Below are 20293 nucleotides of genomic sequence, written 5' to 3'. Positions count from 1 at the left end.
TCATGTTTATATAATCATGGCCTGTGAATAGCTGTTGTAACGTAATTGAGAATACCTGGAAATAAATACTTTGTGTATATTACAGGCTTTCTAATTTCCCATTATAGCAATAGAATGGTATTAAATAGATAATCCCCCCAAAAAGATTATTAAAGCTATGCCAATTTCATATAAACAACTACAAAATAACCTATTTTCTCCCTACCAGCTGTTGTGCTGTATGTCAGCTGTTGTGCTGTATGTCAGCTGTTGTGCTGTATGCCAGCTGTGGTGCTGTATGTCAGCTGTTGTGCTGTATGCCAGCTGTGGTGCTGTATGTCAGCTGTTGTGCTGTATGTCAGCTGTTGGAAAGTTCACTGCTCAGGGTCACCAAAGGTCAGCATTGTTCTGCCTGTCATTCAAAATAGGCTATTCAGAAACAGGCAGGTATGGACACCTTTCAGACATGATCAACGTTACGGTAGACTTTTGTGTTGGTTGAATGCACTGGTGTCCTCGTGTTGATGATGGACAAGATAATAACAGCATATGTTGACCTTTAAAAAAAAAAATATATATATATATATTGTATCTTACTATGTGGAGGTATAATATGCAGAATAAAGTGTTTTACATATTAATGTAGGTAAACACACCATCTTGACTATCATTGCATCCCTTACCAATTAGATCACCATTCATGTCCTTGTTTTTAACAGTTATTTACAAGGATACATAGCAACACTTCACTTGAAATCTATTTACTGCCCATACTAAATTGCCAACACACACATACACTGTAAGTGCGGGGACAGCGTCAGGGGAAGCATGTTTTGTTTTGTGGCCGCGCGTTGAGGGATTAGCTATTTAAAGACGCAGAGTCGACAGTGGAAAATTTCCATGCCCTTGTTGTATCAATGAGAGAGTGATAGACGCTCTACCAGGGACAAGACAGGTTGCATTTACAGCATCAGTGGTCAGAGGAATGAGTTCTGACTGCCTCGTGACATCAAACCAGAAGATCAGACATCAAAAAGCAAATGATACCATTTTTTAGAGAACTCCAACCAAACCTACTCACAAAACAAGTTCATACCATTTTGATATTTTATTTACAGGTGAGTTATAGACTATTCTATTCTTTTAGCTATTCAATAGCACCATAACATACAGGGATATTTCAATGTTTTGTTTTCACATTTCGTATTAGGTTGATGTAAGCTTCATACAGTTATTGATTGGTTGTAGGGTATGGCTACATTTGACTATTGTGATGTTTTAAATTTGAGTAATTGGGAAGGAGAGGGAGTAAGAAGACAAATATCTTAATGGCCCAATGCAGCCATTATATAAATATAATTTATGGGTACCAATTAAATATATTAGTGTAGTCTAATAGTTTTCCATTAAAATTGACAAGAAAATGCTTTTTTAAAGCAAAAAAGTATTTCTCAAGCAAGAAAACTGAAAATTAGCCATTGTAAGAGAGGTTTGGAATGCTTTTTGTTATTGGTCTATTAACAAACGTACAAAACTCCTGCCCATGCAAACCTGCTGAATAGAAGGTCCTGTGTAGATTGCATTTTCAACCAGAAACTATCAGGAAATCAAACAATGATCAAATTTGTTCATACTTTTACAGTGTTAGTTTCATCAGCTACTGTACAATATGATACAAAACACAAGAAAACATAATTTTGACTGCATTTGGGCCTCTAAAATATTTGAAAGGCTATTGAAATTCAGAATTATTGCTCTTACATTATTTCTTAATTTGCATATAGCCCAGGCCTACTTTATACATGAGCTATTTTGTGCATAATAACACACAAAATCTCTCATTTTAAGATCAGAATTTAGAGAAATAAAAATGCAGTCATTCATTTCTGCATTGAATTCCGTTATGGGATACTGATAGATCTGTCTGCCTTACTCTGCGTAAATTGCTCTAGTTTCAATGGCAACAACAGATTATGCTACTGCCGGTTTATGTAACTGTCTTTTCAGAGAACGCAGTGTATCAATAGCCTACTGTAGCTTACCGGTTGACAGCAACAAGTCTGGTATGCGAACAAGTGTAGCACCCTCCGGACAGCACCTTTATACAGTAAGCAAAGTAAGTGCACTTGCCCTGTAACCTTAGGGTAGACACACAAGCAATAACAGCTTAGTTGGGCATGTGGGGATCACCATGTTGAGGTTGCCTTGTCCTGTACTGTAAAGGAGAGAGATCTGAGATTAGATCATCTTGTTGGCAGTGTTTTCCCTTGTTCTCACAATTCCCTGAAGAAACACGCTAAGCCTCCTGGGATTTGCTGCTCGCCATCATTTAAGGTTACTTTCGTAACCACGGTCCTCAGATAATATGAGTGATATGAGATGTACAGTGCCTTGCAAAAGTATTCATCGCCCTTTGCATTTTTCCTACTTTGTTGCATTACAGCCTGTTATTTAAATGGATTTTTATTTTTATTTCATGTAACGGACATACACAAAATAGTCCAAATTGGTGAAGTGAAATGAAAAAAATTACTTTATTATTTTTTTTTATGGAAAAATGGTGCGTGCATATGTATTCACCCCCTTTACTATGAAAGCCTCTAAATAAGATCTGGTGAAATTGAGCTTTTTAGCCATCAAGGAAAGCGCAAACCCAACACCTTTCATCAGCCCAGAACGCCATCCCCACAATGAAGCATGGTGGTGGCAGCACCATGCTGTGGGGATGTTTTCATTGGCAGGGACTGGGAAACTGGTCAGAATTGAAAGAATGATGGATGGCGCTAAATACAGGGAAATTCATGAGGGAAACCTGTTTCAGTCTTCCAGAGATTTGAGACTGGGACGGATGTTCACCTTCCAGCAGGACAATGACCCTAACCCTAAGTATACTGCTAAAGCAACACTTTAGTGGTTTAAGGGGAACATTTAAATGTCTTGGAATGGCCTAGTTAAAGCCCAGACCTCAAATAATTTGAGAATTTGTGGTATGACTTAAAGATTGTTGCACACCAGCGGTACCCATCCAAGCTGAAGGAGCTGAAGCAGTTTTGCCTTGAAAAATGGGCAGAAATCCCAGTGGCTAGATGTGCCAAGCTTATAGAGACATGCCCCAAGAGCTGCAGCTGTAATTGCTGAAAAAGGTGGCTCTACAAAGTACTGACTTTGGGGGAGTGAATAGTTTTGCACGTACAAGTTTTCAGTTTTTTGTGTTTTATTTCTTGTTTGTTTCACAAGAAAAAATATTTTGCATCTTCAAAGTGGTAGGCATGTTGTGTAATTATACAAACCACCCAAAAAAATCATTTTCATTCCAGGGTGTAAGGCAACAAAATAGGAAAAATGCCACGGGGAGTTAATACTTTTGCAAGCCACTGTACACTACATGACTAAAAGTATGTGGACATCTGCTCAAACACCAAAATCATGGGCATTAATATGGAGTTGGTGCCCCCTTTACTGCTACGACAGCCTCCACTCTGGGAAGGCTTTCTACTAAATGTTGGAACATTGCTGCAGGGACTTGCTTCCATTCAGCCACAAGAGCATTAGTGGGGTTGGGCACTGATGTTGGGTGATTAGGCCTTGCTCACAGTCAGCATTCTAATTAATCCCAAAGGTGTTCAATAGGGTTGAGGTCAGGGCTCTGTGCAGGTCAGTCAAGTTCTTCCACACCGATCTTGACAAACCAATTCTGTATGGACCTCGCTTTGTGCACAGGGGCATTGTTATCCTGAAATAGGAAAGGGTCTTCCCCAAACTGTTGTCACAAAGTTGGAAGCACAGAATCGTCGAGAATATCCTTGTAAGCTGTAGTGTTAAGATTTCCCTTTACTGTAAAAAACAGCCCCTGACCATTATTCCTCCTCCATCAAACTTTAAAGTTGGCTCTATGCATTGGGGCAGGTAGTGTTCTCCTGGCATCCACCAGACCCAGATTCGTCTGTCGGACTTCCAATAGGTGAAGAGGGATTCATCACTTCAGAGAACGAGTTTCCACTGCTCCAGAGTCCAATAACGTTGAGCTTTACACCACTCCAGCCGACGCTTGGCATTGGCATGGCGATCTTCTATGCTGCTGCTCGGCCATGGAAACCCATTTCATGAAGCTCCCGATGAACAGTTCTTGTGCTGATGTTGCTTCCAAAGGCAGTTTGGAACTCGGTAGTGAGTGTTGCAACTGAAGACAGATGATTTTTACGAGCTACAGCATTCGACGGTCCCGTTCTGTGAGCTTGTGTGGCCTACCACTACACGGCTTAGTCTTATACTTTTGTATACAGTGGGGCAAGAAAGTATTTAGTCAGACACCAATTGTGCAAGTTCTCCCACTTAAAAAAGATGAGAGAGGCCTGTAATTTTCATCATAGGTACACTTCAACTATGACAGACAAAATGAGAAAAAAAATCCAGAAAATCACATTGTAGGATTTTTAATGAATTGATTTGCAAATTATGGTGGAAAATAAGTATTTGGTCCATAACAAAAGTTTATCTCAATACTTTGTTATATACCCTTTGTTGGCAATGACAGAGGTCAAACGTTTTCTGTAAGTTTTTCACAAGGTTTTCACACACTGTTGCTGGTATTTTGACCCATTTCTCCATGCAGATCTCCTCTAGAGCAGTGATGTTTTGGGGCTGTTGCTGGGCAACACGGACTTTCAACTCCCTCCAAAGATTTTCTATGGGGTTGAGATCTGGAGACTGGCTAGGCCACTCCAGGACCTTGAAATGCTTCTTACGAAGCCACTCCTTCGTTGCCCGGGCGGTGTGTTTGGGATCATTGTCATGCTGAAAGACCCAGCCACGTTTCATCTTCAATGCCCTTGCTGATGGAAGGAGGTTTTCACTCAAAATCTCACGATACATGTCCCCATTCATTCTTTCCTTTACACGGATCAGTCGTCCTGGTCCCTTTGCAGAAAAACAGCCCCAAAGCATGATGTTTCCACCCCCATGCTTCACAGTAGGTATGGTGTTCTTTGGATGCAACTCAGCATTCTTTGTCCTCCAAACACGACAAGTTGAGTTTTTACCAAAAAGTTATATTTTGGTTTCATCTGACCATATGACATTCTCCCAATCTTCTTTTGGATCATCATCATTCAGACGGGCCTGGACATGTACTGGCTTAAGCAGGGGGACACGTCTGGCACTGCAGGATTTGATTCCCTGGCAGCGTAGTGTGTTACTGATGGTAGGCTTTGTTACTTTGGTCCCAGCTCCCTGCAGGTCATGCTCACCGTTCTTGTGATCATTTTGACCCCACGGGGTGAGATCTTGCGTGGAGCCCCAGATCGAGGGAGATTATCAGTGGTCTTGTATGTCTTCCATTTCCTAATAATTGCTCCCACAATTGATTTCTTAAAACCAAGCTGCTTACCTATTGCAGATTCAGTCTTCCCAGCCTGGTGTAGGTCTACAATTTTGTCTCTGGTGTCCTTTGACAGCTCTTTGGTCTTGGCCATAGTGGAGTTTGGAGTGTGACTGTTTGAGGTTGTGGACAGGTGTCTTTTATACTGATAAATTCAAACTGGTGCCATTAATACATGTAACGAGTGGAGGACAGAGGAGCCTCTTAAATAAACATTTTTGGGGGGTTGAAAAAAAAATCACAAAAGTAGTGCACTGGGCCTTTAATAGTCCTATATTAGCCCGATATAGCTATTTACCCCCAAACTACTTCCCGACAACATTGTGATTTTTATTTTATTTAATTTTTTACGTTAGTTGATAACTCAACCACATGTGAATCTAAACTAGATGTTGAACTGAGGTCTGTGCCTAGTGGGTTATTTCATTTAAAAGCTCCCTTTGATGAATTGTCTGTTTTTAATCTATTTGATCTTCTGTCATAGCTGGAAGTAATCATTTAAATGGTTCACAGCCTCCAGGGTCCAAAATATTAAGAAAATACCATAAAGCTATCACTCTCTCTCTCTTTCTCTCTCTCTCTCTCTCTTAAACATAAAAACGATCAATATATTTTATTATGATAGTCCTAAAACCAAACCAGAATGACACACTTAGGGAAAGTTTGGAGTGTGTCAGTTTTAGAAATGTATAACAACCCAATTTTGATGGTGCAATTCATATAGAGGGATGAGTAGCTCTTAAATTCCCAGAAAAAGGCTCATAAACATTTGCAATATGGTTGTTGAAGTTTTCTCAGTTTTCAGGTTTTGAAAGGTATAGAGTGCCCAGTGCTAATGCTTCTTTTAAATAACAAAATCTTTGTTCTCTCTTTTTCAGACTGGCTCTTCGAGCTGCTGCGCCCATGGGTGTGAAGGTTCTCCAGTGTTTTCCCTGGTACAGGAGGTGTAAAGACAGAGGCAAGGGCAGACACTGCCCTCCTAAAGCAGGTAACAACACCAACTACAGTTTTTACAGGAGTGTGATGCCTACAGTGGCTTGCAAAAGTATTCATCCCCCTTGGCATTTTTCCTATTTTGCTGCCTTACAACCTGGAATTAAAATACATTTTTTGGGGGGGGTTGTATAATTTGATTTACACAACATGCCTACCACTTTGAAGATGCAATAAGACTAAAAAACTGAACTTGAGCGTGTATTCACCCTCCAAAGTCTATATATTGTTGATCCACCTTTTGCAGCAATTAGAGCTGTAAGTATCTTGGGGTATGTCTCTATAAGCTTGGCACATCTAGCCACTGGGATGTTTTCCCATTCTTCAAGGCAAAACTGCTCCAGCTCCTTCAAGTTGGATGGGTTCCGCTGGTGTTCAGCAATCTTTAAGTCATACCACAGATTCTCCATTGGATTGAGGTCCAAGTCTCAAATCTCTGGAAGACTGAAACAGGTTTCCCTCATGAATTTCCCTGTATTTAGAGCCATCCATCATTCTTTCAATTCTGACCAGTTTCCCAGTCCCTGCCAATGGTAAACATCCCCACAGCATGATGCTGCCACCACCATGCTTCATTGTGGGGATGGTGTTCTCGGGGTGATGTGAGGTGTTGGGTTTGCTCTTTCCTTGATGGCCAAAAAGCAACATTTTAGTCTCATCTGACCAGAGTACCTTCTTCCATATGTTTGGGGAGTCTTCCGAAAAGCCCTGCTCTGTAGAGTGTACGGCTTAAGGTCCTATTGACAAGTACTCCAATCTCCGTTGTGGAGCTTTGCAGCTCCTTCAGGGTTATCTTTGGTCTCTTTGTTGCCTCTCTGATTAATGCCCTCCTTGTCTGGTCCATGAATTTTGGTGGACGGCCCACTCTTGGCAGGTTTGTTGTGGTGCCATATTCTTTCCATTTTTTAATAATGGATTTAAATGGTGCTCCGTGGGATGTTCAACGTTTCAGATATTTTTTTAGAACCCAACCGTGATCTGTACTTCTCCACAACTTTGATCCTGACCTGTTTGGAGAGATCCTTGGTCTTCATGGTGCTGCTTGCTTGGTGGTGCCCCTTGCTTGGTGGTGTTGCAGACTCTGGGGCCTTTCAGAACAGGTGTTGAGAACAGGTACTGAGATCATGTGACAGATCATGTGACACTTAGATTGCACACAGGTCTTTATTGAACTAATTATATGACTTCTGAAGGTAATTGGTTGTACCAGATCTTATTTAGGGGCTTCATAGCAAAGGGGGTGAATACATATGCACGTACCACTTTTCTGTTTTTTATTTTTACATTTTTTTTTTTTAAATCAAGTCATTTTTTTCCATTTCACTTCACCAATTTGGACTATTTTGTGCATGTTCATTACATGAAATCCAAATAAAAAATCAATTTAAATTACAGATTGTAATTTTGTAAACAAAATAGAAAAAATGCCAAGGGGGATGAATACTTTTGCAAGGCACTGTATTTGTTTAGATTTTTTCAATGAGGCACTATTTGCAAAGAGAAGAACACTGTGTTCATTAAAGTGGAACTGACAGCATTTGAACTAATCTGCAGATATGAAACAGAGAGTCGTAATATCAGTTAAAAATATAAAAATCCCAGTTTATGCTACAAAACCAACTTTATAAGAGGTTTTGAAAATAAGTTATATTTAAGTCAAAGATCCATGACGTACAGTAAGGCGTAGTTCAATGCATGATTAATATAATTATTGGTTTTCCCAAAAAATACTGCTATCAGGTTGTAAATAACAGCTGGTCTGGAAAATTGTTTGTTGCTTCCACCCATTCGGGATGCACTGTTTCATTTTCAATTACTACATTTTTTTGGACAAAAACAGACGAATGTAACTAAGGCTGGGAATGTCAATATAATCACACTAGCAAGGGCAATGATCACAAGTCAGTCATAACGTGGCTAATAGGCTAGCATATCTATTTAATTAGGTATTTATTTAGCAAGCTAAAAACGCAGAGCCTAGTGTTTTATTTTTTATTTGATTTATTTCTATATTATTTATTTTATTAATTTTTTATTATTGAGACAATAATAACAATATTACACATCAATATGACCCCCCCCCCCCCTTTTAAGTTTCACAAGTTTGAGGGATTTATAAAATTGTAACAGTTCAATGAAAAAAAAAACTACAAAATAAGGAATTTTTCCACCTCATTTACATTTGTGAATATAATATTTGGCCAAGAGAGTAATAATGTTAATAAAATAGTTATGATCGCAATTACAAGGATATGCATAATGTAACATAGGTAATTCTGGAGCTTTTATACACAACCATTCATGAATTTCAATCCATAGTTCACTAGAATGGTGGCATGACAAAAAATACATTCTCTATAGATTCTGAATCAGAATCAGGGGAACAAAAACCACAAGGCATTTTGTCAAAATTGAATCTTTTGTGCAAGAAATCATTAACAGGGTAGATAGAAGAAAACATTTAAAAATGTGTTTCTAACTTTTGGGATAACTGGACAAGGTAAAAGGTAGTCACTTTTTTTACGTTGCTGGGAGGATGTCACGTCATTGGAGGAGTGGTGAGTGACCGACTTTTTTCATTTATATACTTTTTCAGTGGCTACAGTTAGAGATGCTGGTGTCATTTGGTAACCTTGCAAGAAATGTGAATCGCTTTGCTAGCTAGTTATGCTTAACTTGAACGACTGTTATGGCTATCTAGTCCAATTTCAGAGCACTCTCCTTGTCTGATGAGTATGCCAGAGCGCAGAATAACTGATGAATTGACGAACACTTAACACTGGCTGAATATGACCGGTGTCAGTAAACGTTGGCAAAAAAAGTAATTCAATTGTTGCCATCAGCACAGTTAACGTTAGTCACTACGCTCTAGATAACATGTAAACAGCCTTACCAGCTCTGCTAGGGCAAGTAAAATGGTCAGAGCTAAGTGTTCTCTCATTTGTGTCTGGAAGTAGCTAGCAGGTTAGCCAACTTTAGTCACTTAGCTTGGCTGTTGTGAGGAATGCTCGGATCAACCATACTCCATGGCCAGTGTCCAATATCAATAGTGCAGAGGGGGGGGGGGGGGGGGGGGGGGCGCTTTGAATTTACCAACAGACAATCTGACAGCACTCTGCGTTTACGAACGACCCAGAGTGCACTCTGAAACACTGAGTGATTTTATTTGTAAATCAAATGGGTTTACATTTTTTTTAATCCATCAGCCACCGGCCCAAGCTCCTAACCACCAGGCCACCAGCCATCCAAGATCCCCCCCACAGTTCCCCAAGAGCTGCCCTTTAACCATAAAAATAAAGTAGAAAACATATTCCATTCCCCACCCCCAAGACCTCCCCCAGTAACCAAGAAAATGAACAAAGGAGAAAAAAGAGAAAGACAAAGGAAAACAGAAAGCAAAAAACATCAAGGACAACTGAATATGTTTTAGTGCATGTATGGCACTATTTACATGTGTGTGTGACCATGTATGTGCACCTGTGTGCATTTGAATGAGTGTGTGTGTATATGCATGTGTACAAACACCTGCACAGCATCAGCCTCAGGCAAACCGGCATTAGCAGTAACAACACTGCCCCTCAGTGTCATTCAAACTTACTTTTTGTTATGTTTTATTTTGACTTGATTTTTTATACTTTTATCTTTGACCGTCATTCCATCCCTCAGCTTCCCTCAACCCATCCCACCTATCTCTGCTGGCCACCCTCAGCCCATCCCACCTATCTCTGCTGGCCACCCTCAGCCCATCCCACCTATCTCTGCTGGCCACCCTCAGCCCATCCCACCTATCTCTGCTGGCCACCCTCAGCCCATCCCACCTATCTCTGCTGGCCACCCTCAGCCCATCCCACCTATCTCTGCTGGCCACCCTCAGCCCATCCCACCTATCTCTGCTGGCCACCCTCAGCCCATCCCACCTATCTCTGCTGGCCACCCTCAGCCCATCCCACCTATCTCTGCTGGCCACCCTCAGCCCATCCCACCTATCTCTGCTGGCCACCCTCAGCCCATCCCACCTATCTCTGCTGGCCACCCTCAGCCCATCCCACCTATCTCTGCTGGCCACCCTCAGCCCATCCCACCTATCTCTGCTGGCCACCCTCAGCCCATCCCACCTATCTCTGCTGGCCACCCTCAGCCCATCCCACCTATCTCTGCTGGCCACCCTCAGCCCATCCCACCTATCTCTGCTGGCCACCCTCAGCCCATCCCACCTATCTCTGCTGGCCACCCTCAGCCCATCCCACCTATCTCTGCTGGCCACCCTCAGCCCATCCCACCTATCTCTGCTGGCCACTCTCAGCCCATCCCACCTATCTCTGCTTGCCACCCTCAGCCCATCCCACCTATCTCTGCTGGCCACCCTCAGCCCATCCCACCTATCTCTGCTGGCCACCCTCAGCCCATCCCACCTATCTCTGCTGGCCACCCTCAGCCCATCCCACCTATCTCTGCTGGCCACCCTCAGCCCATCCCACCTATCTCTGCTGGCCACCCTCTTCGGAATTCTATGCACCATATATCTTTCAGCTATGCTGTGATGTTTAACATAGAATTTCAATCTATCTAATCGAATAGAATCCAAAGATTGAAGATAAATACTTTTACTAAGAATATTAGTATATTAGCTATTGACTGACCCGGTCTCTCCAGATCTCCCAACAGTACTACAGTAAATGTTATGCATTTTCAGCCATTCCTGAACCTGAGAGCAGAAACAGGCACCCTTAGTTGTCAATGAAATGTATTTGGCATCGATCAAATGGGTTGGCAGGTAAGTTCCCATTTATTTGTCAAAACGTGTCTTGGAACATGCGTGCATTAGCTGGCAAGCTGCAGAAGGACGAGCAGGCAACTATTCCCCGTCGTTTATCAGTGCAATTTTGACGGCCAACTAGCTGAAAAAAGTTTGAGGGTTTATCTAATGTTCCCTCATTAGATTTGAGCTTATCTTGCTCTGGCTAGCATTAGTTGTTGAGGTTGTTGTTGTTGATGTGCATAACTGAAGGGGAGACTACTTTTCATGGTTGTTTGATCAACTAGGTATGTCAAGTTCCCAAATGTAAGAGTCCTCCCAATGGTATTTACTGATTTGCAGAAATCCATTCAGATGTATTTTGTGGCTTTTGGCGAATGCTTTTCGAATGATCTAAATTGTGCTGTTGCTACTGCCTGTAAACACACAGTCCAGTTCAAAGTGAATGATGGCAGGCCCTTGTGGCAAATGGCTTATTTGCACAAAGGCTTATTTGCATATAAAGGCCTACTGTAGCTCTTATTGGCTATGGTGCACCGATCTGCGTAGACTCCGGTCCTGGATGAGACAGATGTCTTTATTTGGTTTTATTTAGTGCAGTGTCTATTAATAGTCCAAATGCACAGCTGCTTTCCCACTCTATATTTATATAGAATTTCCACAAATATTCCACTTTATTCTTTTTTCTTTTGTTTAGGTCAGGGTGTGACAAGGGTGGTTTGTTTAGTTTTTGTATTATCTAGTTTTTTTTGTATGTCTAGGGATTTTCTAGTCTAGGTGTTTATATGTCTATGGTTGCCTAGATTGGTTCTCTTTTAATTTTTGTAATTTTTTATACCCCTTTTGCTCCCCAATTTCGTGGTATCCAATTGTTGTAGTAGCTACTATCTTGTCTCATCGCTACAACTCCCGTACGGGCTCGGGAGAGACAAAGGTTGAAAGTCATGCGTCCTCCGATACACAACCCAACCAAGCCACACTGCTTCTTAACACAGCGCGCATCCTGTGTCGGAGGAAACACCATGCACCCGGGCCACCTTGGTTAGCGCGCACTGCGCCCGGCCCGCCACAGGAGTCGCTGGTGCGCGATGAGACAAGGACACCCCTACCGACCAAGCCCTCCCTAACCCGGACGACGCTAGGCCAATTGTGCGTCGCCCCACGGACCTCCCGGTCGCGGCCGGTTACGACAGAGCCTGGGCCCGAACCCAGGGACTCTGAAGGCACAGCTTAACCACTGCGCCACCCGGGAGGCCCCCCTAGATTGGTTCTCAATCAGAGGCAGCTGTTTATCGTTGTCTCTTGGGGACCATATTTAGGTAGCCATATTCCTTGGATAGTTTGTGTGTTGTAATTCTATGTTTAGTTGCTTGTTTGCACTAGTCATATAGCGTCACGGTTCGTTCTGTTGTTTTGTTCAGTGTTCGTTCTTCCATTAAAAGAAGATGTACGCTTACAACGCTGCGCCTTGGTCTCCTCACTATGACAAACGTGACACCTGCCTTGTTTTTAGTGCTGTTAAGAAGGCAGAACAGCGCTTTATTATGGACAGACTTCTCCCCATCTTAGCTACTGTTGTATCAATATTTTTTGACCATAATAGTTTACAATCCAGGATTACTCCAAGCAGTTAGTCCACTCAACTTGCTCCACATTATTCATTACAAGATTTAGGGTTTAGTGAATGATTTGTCCCAATTACAATGCTTTTATTTTTTGACATTTTTAGGACTAACTTATTCCTTGAAACACATTCAGAAAACTAACTGTAGCTCTTTGTTAAGTGCTGCAGTAATTCCAGTTGCGGTAGTAGCTGACGTGTATAGTGTTAAGTTATCTGCAAAGGCAGTGACATGTCGTTAGTAAAGATTGAAAGAAGTATTCTTCCTTCGGGGTGTATATGAATAGATTTTTATAAGATTTCATGGTGCTAGTGCTGTCTGTTCGACTTTAAGGCCATTTACAATTGACTTGGAATGTAATTTTGGACTGACAACCCTTTGACAGTTCATCATCATCAATAGTAGTACAGTATGGGAATGTGACTTCCCAACAGAGATGAATGTCAGTATTAATGTAATATTAATGGGGTTTTAATCCTCTCATCTCTCCTTTTCCTGTTTAGTTCCATACATTGAAGCGGAGCCCCAGTTTGCCCCGACAACCTATGCCAGCGCTGGAGGAGGAGTTGTCTACTTTTCCCACAAGGCAAGAGTGGCCTACAGACATCAGATGGAAGGCAACGTTATAGATACCACCTACTGACCCCTAGCCTCATCCTGCAGCCCCCTGCTGCCGAAACACCCCTCAAAGACTGTCTGCTCAGAATCCTCTGTCTCACAACAGACTATATCCCAGTTCTTCAATGATCTTGTTTGTAGTTGAGGAGCTCAGTTCATCTCAATGTTAGAGATAGTTGCTTGAATGAAGATGGAGGCTGAGTAGCACTTTTGAGAACAGAAGAAAACACTTTTGTAGATAAGGGTAAAGAAAATGTGTTTACGCTATTACCTTGAAGTGCATTCTTCTTGTTTTATCATTTGTCACTTTATTTATTGTGCTAGGGTCAATGTTGAGTATTTATTGTTTTAGGGTGAATGTTTTGCATCTAAATGACGTTTTGTAGTTGTCCACTTGCTGTAAAATCCCATCTAGCAACTGGTGTTGTAGACTAGTCATAACTAATGCACGGCTATGCTATAATTCTACAACTGGTGTTGTAGACTAGTCATAACTAATGCACGGCTATGCTATAATTCTACAACTGGTGTTGTAGACTAGTCATAACTAATGCACGGCTATGCTATAATTCTACAACTGGTGTTGTAGACTAGTCATAACTAATGCACGGCTATGCTATAATTCTACAACTGGTGTTGTAGACTAGTCATAACTAATGCACGGCTATGCTATAATTCTACAACTGGTGTTGTAGACTAGTCATAACTAATGCACGGCTATGCTATAATTCTACAACTGGTGTTGTAGACTAGTCATAACTAATGCACGGCTATGCTATAATTCTGTCAATTATTTCTGTCACTTTATATTCTATTTGTGTTGTTTCTTTTGAAATAATGGAACAATACTAATGTTACATTACTAATAATGTAACAAGTCTATTTTAAAATAGTGTTGGATTGTCTTGCAGTTTGATTATGGAACATTGCTACAGTGTCCGTCTAGTTCGGTCCATGTTCACTGTTATCCTATCACAGCCTTTCAATAGTTTTGAGTAAGAATGGGATATACTCAACAAGCAGGCCTTTATGAGTAAGGTATAATCAACTAAAATAATGAACAACATGGAAGGTGTGTTCCAAGATGCGCTAGCAAAGTGGCGTCTAACAAATGACACATTATTTTCCAGAGAACACAGAGCCCTGAGTTGATTATCCCTTTTATACCATGGCTCAAATTTAAAAAAAACATAATTTGTACATTTTTATTTAACTATGCAAGACAGCTAAGAACACATTCTTATTTAGAATGACAGCCTACCGGGGAACAGTGGGTTGGTTAACTGCCCTGTTCAGGGGCAGAATGACAGCTTTTTACCTTGTCAGCTCAGGATTCAATCCAGCAACCTTACGGTTACAGGCCCAACGCTCTAACCACTAGGCTACCTGCACTAGGCTACCTGCACTAGGCTACCTGCACTAGGCTACCTGCACTAGGCTACCTGCAGCCCTGGCATTTGCCACTAGAAATGTGTTCACTTGCAGGAAGAAATGTGTTCAACATTCACTGAAGTAGCTGGCAAGTTTACTAGATAGCTGCAGGAGATGCCTTGGTAACCAAACAGACTTGCTGGTTTAGCTAACCATCAGCTTGCTATTATGAAAATCAAATTCAACAATGCCAATAGTGTTTTCAATTCGACTTTCTTTCAAAAGCAGCTCAAACATAGAACATGAAAGAATTAACTATAGCCATTGAATTCTACTATGCTGATATACTGTGCGTTATAGGGAATTATACAACGGGTGGGTCTGATCCTGGACGCTAATTGGTTAAAACAGCATTCCAGCAGGTGTCTATTCCCCAAATTACCACAAGCTAAAGCTATGATATTGAAATGCCTATTTACTCTGTTCCATCTCACTGCCCAATCCACTGTCTCATCAGCCCAGCCAGACAATTTATAAACTTCATCCCCACTATAAAAAGCATCTAGACATTATCTCCTATTTCTTTTAGACTAGCAATCGGTTTTCAATAACAGAGATTTGTATAAAACTTGCAGTCTGACTCTCTGACATTTGCAACATTGTTTCATATTGAAATTCGATCTCTTGCTGTCCCATAGTAATGAACATGTAGGGATCGGGAGTCGGGACGAGAAAGACAGGCAACTTTTCTCAGCCAGTCGAAATCATGAATCAGCTTCATTTTTATGGACAAATACAAAGACATTTCAATAGAGAACAGATAAAACTAAATGCAGCTAGCTTGCAGTCTTTCCAGCTTCAGTTTGAAGTGATTGTGTTAGCTGTGCTGTTGGCTAGCTCCTCTGAACAACAGTGCCCTGACGAGAGAGCACATTTTTTATGCCAGGTGAAATCACGCATCATTAGCTCATTCTTATGCATGTATTCAAATAAATGTTACTGGAAAACAGCTTATGCAAATGCAGCTACTTTGTTGTTATTCTGGCTGCATTGTTTGGCGTGACTGTAAGTTAGCTGTAGTTGGTTAGCTAGCAAACAAGGGATAATAACATATAGCAATAGAACATTTAGAAGAATGACTGGGTGGTGTCCAACTGTCCATAGATACAGAACAAAAAGTCTAAACGACTATGTCACGTCTATGGCAACCGAACCGATAGAACAAATGACCAGCCGGCTTGGGTAGCAACCCTAGATATGTGTCAGGACTATGTCTCGTGGAAGGATGAAATAGTATGAATAAATTAATCAAAATAAAGTTAATGAAAATATGTCAATCATTATTTGAATATGTTGGTTACCCGTTGTATAAAAGTGATAATGCCCTCGAAGCCAGTGTTTGGAGGATATATTGGCACGGTTTACCGGCCCTCAACTTAGTCTCGGGCCTCACACCCGTGCCAATATGTCCTCCAAACACTGGCTTCGAGGGCATTATCACTTGAATAATGCACGCTATAGAATTCCTTTCAAGCCAATCAGAAACAAGTATTCAACAATGCAATGGTACAAGAGACGTTAGAAACTGAGTGGTTCGAGCCCTGAATGCTGATTGGCTGACGGCCGTGGTATATCAGACCATATACCACGGGTATGACAAAACATTTATTTTTACTGTTCTAATTATGTTGGTGACCAGTTTATAATAGCAATAGCACCTCCGGGGTTTGTCATATATGGCCGAAATACCGCAGCTATGGGCTGTGTCTAGGCACTCCGCATTGCGTCGTGCACTAGGACAGCCCTTAGCCGTGGTATATTGGCCATATACCACACCCCCTCAAGCCTTATTGCTTTAAGTAAACACTGAAGATTAATACTTAGTGACATGACTAAACTGGAGGGAGCTAGGGAGGGTAATTTGACTGAGTAAAGCTCACACAGACATGTTTTAGATACGAGAGGGCAAAGGGTTATGTAATGTGTGTCAGAGATAGAGGTGAGACAAAAGAGAGGAGATTTAGTTTACTTCCCTGGATAAATACTACAGTAAAACTACAGGTACACATAGTAATTGGCACACACATAACATGGTATGTATCAAACCTTTCAGGTAAACATCCATTCAGTATATTTGGTAACTCATCAATACAAACATGAAGAAGGTTTCCTAATGCCTGCATACACAAACGTATGTGGACACCCCTTCAAAATGAGAGGTTTCGGGTTATTTAAGCCACACCCGTTGCTGACAGGTGTATAGAATCGAGCACACAGCCATGCAATCTCCGTAGACATTGCCAGTAGAATGGCCCGTAATGAAGAGCTCAGTGACTTTCAACATGGCACCAGCATAGGATGCCACCTTTCCAACAAGTCAGTTTGTCAAATGTCTGCCCTGCTAGAGTTGCCCCGGTCAACTGTAAGTGCTGTTAATGTGAAGTGGAAACGCCTAGGAGTAGCAACGGCTCAGCCGTGAAGTGGTAGGTCAAACAAGCTCCCAGAATGGGACAGCCGAGTGCTGAAGCGGGTAGCGCGTATAAATCGTCTGTCCTCGGTTGCAACAATCACTACCGAGTTCCAAACTGCTTCTGGAAGCAACTTCAGCACAAGAATTGTTCGTCGGGAACTTCATGAAATGGGTTTCCGTGGCCGAGCAGTCGCACACAAGCCTAAGATCACCATGCGCTATGCCAAGCGTCGGCTGGAGTTTTGTAAAGCTTGCCACCATTTTACACCAGAGCAGTGGAAACCCGTTCTCATCTTCACCATCTGGCAGTCCGACGGACATATCTGAATCTAGACGATTCTGTGCTTGCAATCTTTGGGGAAGTCCCTTTCCTGTTTCAGCATGACAATGCCCCTGTGCACAAAGTGAGGTCCATACAGAAATGGTTTGTCAAGGTCAGTATACAAGAACTTGACTGGCCTGCACAGGGCCCTGACCTCAACCCCATTGAACACTTTTGGGATCAATTGGAACGCCGACTGAGAGCCAGGCCTAATCGGCCAACATCAGTGCCCGACGTTACTAATGCTTGTGGCTAAATGGATGCAAGTCCCTGCAGCAATGTTCCAACATCTAGTGGAAAGCCTCCCCAGAAGAGTGGAGGCCGTTATAGCAGCAAAGGGGGGACAAACTCCATATTAATGCCAATGATTTTGGAAGGAGATATTTGAAGAGCACTTTTGGCTATGTAGTATATCTTAACAAACATGGAGATCAAATCACTTTCTGATCCACTTGCCTGTTTTATACATTTACCTGTTTCATAATCATGGCAGATTATAACAACCAGTGGTTTCAATAAATGGTCAACCCACATGCAAATGTGAACCATCTCAAGTGTTCTTATAACATTTCTTATGTGTGCAAAGTCATTATGCAGATATTATATTAACACACATTATCATAGCATTATGTTGGCAGTATACCTGCAGCCTTGGATAATATGACTGGACTCCTTGGTTTCTAATAGCATAGCTCTACTTTGGGAATTCACATCATTCTGAGTCGTGACTTTCAACTGAAATGACAAAAGCACAAAAATTACAGCAGAGTTTGGTCAAATGGTGGCACTGTTGCATCAGAAAGATGTTCAAAGCAGTTCCCTATAGAGTCCATTATGGCGACTCCAGCCCTAGTAGACAATACCAAATAAGCATCACTCTGGAAATCCTTATGCATATGATCTTATTTTCATATGTAGGATCTTAATTTGAGCCAGTCTCCTACAGCAGGAAAATAATCCTGCAGAAATTGGAAATGTTAATTAGTATGTGGATTGTAATTAACAGAGATTTTTTTGTGGTTGATACATTTTCTGTAAGGTAAAATTACATTTGCACAACTTACAGGAGCAATTAGGGTTAAGTGTCTTGCTCAGGGGTACATCTACAGATTTTTCACGTAGTTGGCTCGTGGATTCGAACCAGCGAACTTTTGATCACTCTTAACCGCAAGGCTACCACCCACTTTCGAAGAGGAAATTACAAACTTTAGAAGCCTTTTTAAACTCACATACACTACAAGTTTTAAATGTCCTGCAGAATTCTTCACCAATAGGGTGATCAAATGAAGATCCTACATCTATATGTGTTTTGTAGCAAGTAAGTTAAGCAATTGTGTATACAAGAGGAGACTGGTGGGAGGAGTTATAGGGCAGGCTCATTGTAAATATTTTAATACCATTAATGGAACAGGATCTAACACAAACATATGGAAACCACGTTTGACTCCGTACCATTTATTCCATTCCAGCAGGGAGCCCAGCCAACAGCGAGTTGCAGTACTCCATAGGGAAGAGGACAAGTGGCTGGAGGACCTGCGTCGCTTCCTGTGTGAGGTAGGGTCGTACTCTATGAATATTGTAGAGCAAGAACCTGCCGGAGTGAGTCACTGCTTTGATGTTTACAGAGAACGACAGGGTGTTGTCCAGGGTCACGCCAAGGTTCTTTCCACTCTAGGAGGGCGACACTGTGGAGTTGTCAACCATGACGGAGAGGTATTTGTGCAGGCAGGCCTTCCCAGGGAACAAGAGCAGCTCCATCTTGTCGAGGTCGAGCTTGAGGTGGTGAGATAACGTCCAAGCTGAGATATGTGCCAGGCACGCGAAAGGGGGAAGGAGATAAGTAGTGGAGTGTCATCAGCATAGCAATGATAGGAGAGACCATGTGAGGAAATGACGAAGCAAAGTGACTTGGTGTATAGAGAGAAGAGGAGAGGGCCTAGGACCGAGCCCTGGGAGACACCAGTATTGAGAGTATATGGTGCAGACACAGATCCTCTCCACGTCACTTTGTAGGAGTGGCCTGCCAGGTAGGATTCAATCCAAGAGCATGCAGAGCCTGAGACACCCAGTCCTGTGAGGGTGGAGAGGAGGATCTGATTGTTCACGGTTTAGGGGGCAGTGGATAGCTCTAGGAGGATGAGAACAGAGGAGAGAGAGTCAGCTTTGGCAGTGCAAAGAGCCTCCGTAACACGGAGTAGAGCAGTCTCAGTTGAGTGACCCGTCTTGACTGGTTATGGTCAAGAAGATCATTCTGATAACGAGAGAGTTGATCACAGAAAGCATGGTCAAGTGTTTTCGAAAGAAAAGAAAGGAGCGATACAGGTCTATAGTTTTTGCCGTAAGATGAGTCGAGTGTTGGTTTCTTGAGGAGTGGAGTGACTCTAGCCATTCTGCAGCCAGTAGTCAGGGATGAGTTGATGAGAGAAGTAAAAAAGTGGCTTCAGCAGCGGATACAGAGGAAGTGAAGGTAGAGAAAAGGGAATGAAAGGATGATAGGTCGTCCGGAAGTTTAGTTTTACTCCATTTATCGCTCAGCTGCCCACAGCCTGCAGCCCTGTTCTGTAAGCTTGAAATGAATAACGCAGCCACGGAGCAGGAGGGGAGGGCCGAGCAGGGAGAGTGGAAAAGGGGACAATACGAGTCATAGGATACGGAAAGGGAGAAGAGTAGGGTTGAAGAGGCAGGATCGGGAGACAGAAGGGAGAAGGATTTAGCAGATGGGAGATATGATAAAGATTGTGAATGCGCATGGCCATCTGGGTAGGGGCTGAATGGTTAGGATTGG

General features: G+C 42.1%; 1 long non-coding RNA gene across 1 annotated transcript; it reads left to right on the top strand.

Annotated features, from left to right (window-relative positions):
- Nucleotides 1-883: 883 nt before the first annotated feature.
- Nucleotides 884-16056, top strand: LOC109872456 (uncharacterized). The gene is made up of 3 exons (XR_002252461.2): nt 884-1097; nt 6235-6344; nt 13231-16056. It is a non-coding gene; the product is annotated as an uncharacterized LOC109872456 (long non-coding RNA).
- The last annotated feature ends 4237 nt before the right edge of the window (nt 16057-20293 follow it).

The sequence above is a fragment of the Oncorhynchus kisutch genome, linkage group LG28 (genome assembly GCF_002021735.2).
Source record: "Oncorhynchus kisutch isolate 150728-3 linkage group LG28, Okis_V2, whole genome shotgun sequence".
NCBI lineage: Eukaryota > Metazoa > Chordata > Actinopteri > Salmoniformes > Salmonidae > Oncorhynchus > Oncorhynchus kisutch.
Note: the sequence above shows the minus strand (reverse complement) of the source record. Positions and strands in the feature narration are given on the sequence as shown.